We start from the raw sequence: 7,194 nt of genomic DNA on the forward strand, positions 1-7,194 counted from the left end.
GAATATGCCATGGGCTTGGTTTACTAAATGGGAGTACAAAAAAATACATAATTGTCAGTGTCATTGGGAAAAATAGTGCTCGATCATTGGTGTCAGTGGGAGGAATAGTGCCCCATAAATGGTGTCAGTGGAAGGAATAGTGCCCCATAATTGGTGTCAATGGGAAGAATAGTGCCTCATTGTTGTCATCAGTTGGAAGAATAGTACCCCATGATTGGTGTCAGTGGAAGGAATAGTACCCCATAATTAGTGTCAGTGGGAGGAATAGTGCTCCGTCATTGGTGTCAATGGGGGGAATAGTGCCCCATCCTTGGTGTCAGTGGGAGGAATAGTGCCCCATTGTTGGTGTCAGAGGGAGGAATAGTGCCCTCTCTTTGCTGTTAGTGGAAGGGATAGTGCCTCGTATCAGTGGAGTGCCCCAAGGGCTGGATAAAGGGAACCAAAGGGCCACGTTTGGCCCAGGGGCCACAGTTTGGAGACCCCTGATCTATAGGATACCATGCAACATATCAGAAGAATCAGATGTTTATATACTGTATCACAAATGATTGTGGTTAGCACAGGATTCTTGTGTTGTTCCCCCTGTACATGCAGTCCTAACCAACCGACTGCAACACTTTTGCAAATATCTGGAGCAGATTTATCAGTGTGCTTGAAATCCCTTTTACCCAAAGTGTGTGAACCCCAATAATGAACTTTTCTTGTTTGCTTTTTGGTCTGTTTTGAATGTCTTTGGAAGTAATTTGATATATCTGTTTGATAACTGCAAAATAAACCAGAAACACTGGAATTTGAAATATAGCTCCAAGTTTGCACATCACTGAGCAAAGTCGCAGAATCGTTTTCAGTGTCTGATGACCAATTTCCCCACGAATCATTATCACTCAATTCTGCAAGTGGTTCTGATTTACTATCGCTGTTCTCTAGCTGGTCTAAAATCGCTTTTGACCTAAAGGGACGCTTTTTGGATGCCATGGACGTTTCTCAGTTTCCAGGCAGAAAGAACAGTAAAAATGCAGGCTGGGCACAGGACAAAGCACTCGGGACAAAATGTATGTGAAATGGTTTGATACAGTAATGTTTTACTATGTGATTTTAGTGTATTGAGTGAATGTCACATTTTAACATTTTTTAATTTCCCGCCGGTTCCACCCCCCGTACGTCCCGACACTCACAGGGAATGGAACCCGGAAGACGGATGCCGGCATCGGCCGGAGGACATGGCCGAGGACCCTGCAGGGGGGACATCGCAGAAGCGCAGGACAAGGTAAGCGCCGGAGGGAATCCCTGAGCAACACTGAAGTGTAATCCTGAGTGTAGCTCGGGGTTACCGTTTCTGGTACTGAAAGTTAACCCCGAGCTACACTCGGGAATACCGCCAGGGGGTTAAAGTGCTTCTAAAGGCAGAAGGGTTTTTTTTTACCTTCATGCATTCTATGCATGAAGGTAGAAAACTTTCTGGGTGCAGCTTCCCTCTCAGCCCCCCCCCCCCATACTCACCTGAACCCCATCTTGCTCCACCAACGTGCATTTAGAGCAGTGGTTCTCCCAGGTCTCTTTCTCCTCATTGGCTCACACATCAGCAAAAGCCATGGGCCGGTGAGCCAATGAGGAGAGAAGGGAGGGGCTGAGTAGTACTCTGTGTGTGACTCGAGTGTCCCTATAGCAAGAGGCATGCTATTGGGGGCACTTGGCAGGGATGAGGAACCAGGAGCGCCAGCAGGGGACCTCAAAAGAAGAGGATTGGGGCTGTTCTGTGCAAAACCATTGCACAGAGTAGTTAAGTACAACATGTTTTTTTGTGGAGGGGCTTTTGTATTACAACCTTTAGAATCACTTTAAAACAGAGTTTCAGTCATTTTGAGTTTATTAAAAGTCAGCAGCTAAACAAACTGCTGACTTTTAATAAACACACAAACACACCTGCGCCATCCATTCTCTCCTTCTTCTCTCCCTGGCGCCGGCAGCTCAACTGTGGGCCCCCAGCTGTGACAGCTTGCAGCTTCACAGCCGAGTGCCCTCTCGCATGCTTGAGTAGATCTGCAACTCCTGAAAGGTCCGGCAGTCTTCTGGGACCTGTGAAGGAGAGTGCCGAACTGAGCCGGAAGTGGGAGCGGGTACCTGTCAAAACCAGGTCCTCGCTCCCCCCCAAAATGTGCCGAATGTGGCAGTGGAGGTTAAACTGGTTGTAAATGCTATCTATTAATTGGTACCTACAGGTAAGTCCATAAGGCTTACCTGTAGGTACAGCGAATGACTCATAAACTTGCAGTGTTTAGGAAATATTCCCACTTGAAGCAGCCAGACATCACCGGCGCATGCACACTGCGCTCTGAATTGATAACATACTGAGTGTGCGGTAAGTCCAGAGTGCTAAGCCACGGATGTGACTCCCACGTGCATTGGAGCCTGGCCAATCAAATGACCAGAGCCCACGAACCTGGAAGGAAGACCGGGTTAGGATGAAAGCGTCGACAGTGGTGACAGTGTGCTGCTGGAGGGCTCCGTTTTAAGGTAAGCCTGCCATAATATGCTAATATCCAGTACATACTAACACATTATGGCCTTAACTGCCTGGGGTGCCCACGTATTTTTTTTTTTTTTTTATCCAGCAGTTTACTACCACTTTAAAGTTTTGCTATAATGGCCCGATGATTGAGCACCCAAACCGCAAAGTACAGTTTTGTCCTTCGTAGAAATAAAAGATCTCAGATGTAATCATTTCAAGGTGAACTGCATAATGATTCTCTACATATGAATTGGCACTGGGACCACATGTAACCTGCTGTCTGAGAGCTAGTGCATACCCCCATCTGTCCACGGTTTAGTTCCAACAGTTTAGTAGAAAAAAAACTCACACATTTTAGTTTAATACTTAATGGAGCAACTATCCAGTTCAATGATGAAAGAAGATTAGAATAGCTTAAAGGTATTTCATAGGCTAGCTGCAACTGACTAATGCGGTAGCAAAATGACCACTGTAAACCTTGATTGATAGAGGGAACACTGTACACTGTCTAATCTGTCTTTGACATAACTATGTGTGGCATTGCTTCTAACTTCACAGACAAATCATGAGTGCTATTAATGGGTATTACAATACACTTCCAGGGTGGTTGCATGATACTATAATTATAATCACTTAGCAATTCTGTTTATTAGATGTGTTTAGAATTTATTATGATTAACTCTTTAAATATTCTTTTTTTTTTTTGATCTGTTGATCTATCTAATCTGTTGGAACCTCAGATTCAAGTAATATTACTCTGAATTATAGGATTTGAAGGTCTTAAATTTTTTTTCCTCCTTAATCAAACGTAATTACCAGCTTCCAAATGCGCCATGTTTGAAACACTGTTCTCCAGCTCTGCTGTCCTTAATGATCAGAAGCCATCTGTTAATCGTACCCTTAGACTGTACAAAGGCAATATTTAATCTAAGGCGATTACTTCTCACAGTAATCGTCTTAATTAAAATATGGTGCATTTTGGACAAGTCTGTCCCTCAATCCAATTGCTGTCCTCCTGCTGTACAATTGATGTCACCGCAGGGGCCTGAAATTCTGATGTTTGTACAGAATAGAATTTTATTTTTAATTCCGCTTGCCTCTTTTACATGCATTACAAGCTAGTAAAGCCCCTGGATGAAAGGAGCAAAATTAAGAGAGGAACTGGCTCATTTAAAATTAGATATAATTTGTTAGCTGTTATTTTCAATGGGAGATTTTTTTCATTTGAATATATAAAGAATTTTTTCTTGTTTTAAAATAAATATTTGAATGCACAGCTATTAACTGTGTTTGCATTTTCTCAGCTAAATCATTTTTCAAACAGCATTGTTACACATAGGCATTAACTGAAAAAATAGACAGTCATTTCATGAGACAAAATGCAATAGTCTCAATTCAGTATCTTTCAGGGTTTTGAGTCCATTTTATTTTAATTTGTCTTACAGTTTATATATTTTTAAATTCATAATTAATTTTTTTTCACATTTTTAGGAGTTTTGTTTACCCATAAGAATTTCCCATATATCTAAACCCAATCTCTTAAAGGAGACGTAGGGCCAGCTATCATGGCCCTACTTCTCCTTGGGATCACAGGAGTACACTTCGTTCTGCACTCCTTTGACCCACTTGCCCTCCACAGGATTTACCCCCCTTCCTGGCCAGGCCATTTTTTGCGATACGGCACTGTGTTACTTTAACTGACAATTGCGTGGTCATGCAACGCTGCACCCAAATGAAATTTATGTCCTTTTCTCCCACAAACGGAACTTTCTTTCAGTGGTATTTGATCGCCTCTGTGGTTTTTATTTTTTGCACTATAAACAAAAAAAGACAGACAATTTTTTGAAAAAAAAAACAATATTTTTGACTTTTTGCTATTAAACATGTCCATTAAAAAATCACATTTCGTCATAAATTTAGGCCAAAATGTATTCTGCTACATGTCTTTGCTAAAAAAAATCCCAATATGTGTAAATTAATTGGTTTACGTGAAAGTTATAGCGTCTACAAATGGCGGTACAGATACTGGAATTTTTATATATTTATTTTTTATACCAGTAATGGTGGCGATCAGCGATTTATAGCGGGACTGCGGCGGGCATTCTGACACTGGTGGGAAACTGCTTAACTGTCACTGACATCGCCAGTGACACTAATACAGTGATCAGTGCTAATAAAAAGCTCTGGAACTGTACTAATGACACTGGGCAGGAAGGGGTTAACATCTGGGATGATCAAAGGGTTAACTGTGTGCTGTTTTACTGTGTGCTGTTTTTTACTATGTAAGCACATTGCTTTGTATTGCTCTGCTATGCAGAGCAATACAAAGCAGTGTGCTGGAGCTGACAGAGGGGAGATCTGTATTGTTTACATATGGACCTCTCCCCTGTCAGTGATACTCTGCGATCGCCAGGAGCTGGCAGGGAATCACCGGACCTGGTGATTGACAGCTGAAGCTGCCAATGTTGGTGCAGATAAGAGCTCGCATGAACCCCCTACCTGGAATTCCAAACAAACACACATGTATATATATATATATATATATATATATATATATATATATACTGTATATATATAGATATATACACTGTATATATCTATATATATATAGATATATACTGTATATATGATTTTTCACTGCCCTGCGCCTCTGTAGCAGTATTTCTGCTATAGGGTGGTGGGCAAGCTGTTAATGTTGGCATCAACCCAGATCCCTGGACCAGCAGTTGGTTCAAGCTCTCAGTGAGTCACTAAAAGCCTGATGGAGCTGCTCCCACCACCTCCACAGCCTGGCACCCAAGTGAGCTCCAGAGGGGCATCAGGAATTTTTAAATTTTGCTCACTGAAGACCGAGAACTGAGCAATCAGCAATCTTTGATTGCTCTGTTCTTGGTGTGAGGGGGTGGGGGGACGGGGCACAGTTGCAGTGTTAGGTCCATGCTGCATCTTCCTAGGTGACTATAAATTATGTTATTTTTGTAATCCCAAACTTTTCTTTTAAATCTTTTAACTTGTTCCTGTAATTTCAAATGTAACTTTTATTTATATAATACCTGGAACCTACCATGCCTGTCCTTGTTCAGGTGCTTTCTGCACCAGGGTGACAACACTTTGTTCCTGTCTCCCAGTTGTGCCCATGCCTTGTCACCCTGTCACAAGTGTTTCTGAGAGAGACTGCATGTGGCTCTTTTAACACATTTTACACATATCCAGTTCATTGTTGTGACCAAAAGGAGACCCACCACTCCATGCAGATCTCATTGAAGTGCGTAGATGTATACAGCAAGTAATCCAAAAAGGTTTCAGGAGATCAGCAGGACTGAGATGCATCAGCTGATGAAAAAACAGTGAAACTAAGTATTTGATTTACTAAAAGACCAGTTTGTTTGACACACTGAATGTGTTTTCTTAGGGCTTCTTTCAGACTCTCTGCTCAAAAATTGTTAACAGGACAATTGCACTTACTCATTCACTTATGTACATAAATAGCTTCTTTAGTTCTGTAAATATTAGGCTTTTAAACAAATGGGCTAAAGAGAACCTGTAAAACACATTAAAAGGGTTTAAATGCTCCATCTGCAGGCTGAACTGAGAACTCACATTATCAGTATGCAAATGTTTACCTAACTGCAAAAAGGAACTCAATAAATATTTTATTGGTATATATTATATTATTAATTAATTGTTATGTATTGTTTTATATTTTAAATGTTTTAGTTCTATGAACAGTAAATAAAGAAATATATGTAAAAAAGCGATGTATTCCCTTTAAAGGACATTTTCACTTCACTTTAGTGTAGTTGAAGGACAGGCTGGCTTGTTATATCTTCTGGGAAATTCAGTGGTGACATATGTCCACCAAAAGTTCCTGTTCTGCATTTTTCGAAGCTAAACAATGATGTTGTGCTCTTCTTATGGATTATTCTGGAATGAATTTGGGTTTGCAGGTAGAGATACCTACTGTTTTCCAACAGATATATACTAGTGGACAATTCATTCCAACAGTGTGCGCCCAAACCCTGAAATATCAGTAAAATATGGTTATTCAAAGAAATATAGCATATATCACTACTCCGCACTTTAAATAATAAAAAAATACACTAACCAAATGCTTAGTATCAATACTGATACTAAGCATTTGCACAAGTATCAGTACTCATGCAAATGCTCCAATACTACAGGTATCTTACCGATACTTTCAGCTGTCAGACAGATCCCACTGTTGACAGCTGAAACGGAAACAAAAGAATGCCGGCAATAGTTATCTATCCATCCATCAAAAAGATTACCCCTTCCCAATTATCTAGTGTCCCAGCACTATCTCCCCTTTCTCTTTCACACTCTCCACCAGCATCATTCCCGCTGTAGCCATTCACCCCTCTCCCTCATCTTGTTACCACTGCTCAACCCTGGTTTTGTCCATTCATCATCAATCCACTTCCCCTGCACCACTTTTCATGTCCAACCCTGCCATCCTCCTCTGCAACCACAAGCTGGCTGGCTCCTCACATCTCTTTCCTGACAACTGTCACCTCTGCCTGATGCCGTCCCCACCTCCTCTTCTCTTCCCGCCAGCTGTCACTTCTACACAATGCCTTCCCGCCTCCTCCTCCCCACCCAGCAGCTGTCACTTCTTCCTGGTGCATTCTCAGTCTCCTCCTTCTCTCCACCAGTGGTCACCTCTG

The sequence above is a fragment of the Staurois parvus genome, unplaced genomic scaffold (genome assembly GCF_062004578.1).
Source record: "Staurois parvus isolate SC_StPar_1 unplaced genomic scaffold, SC_StPar_1.0 ptg000361l, whole genome shotgun sequence".
Taxonomy (NCBI): domain Eukaryota; kingdom Metazoa; phylum Chordata; class Amphibia; order Anura; family Ranidae; genus Staurois; species Staurois parvus.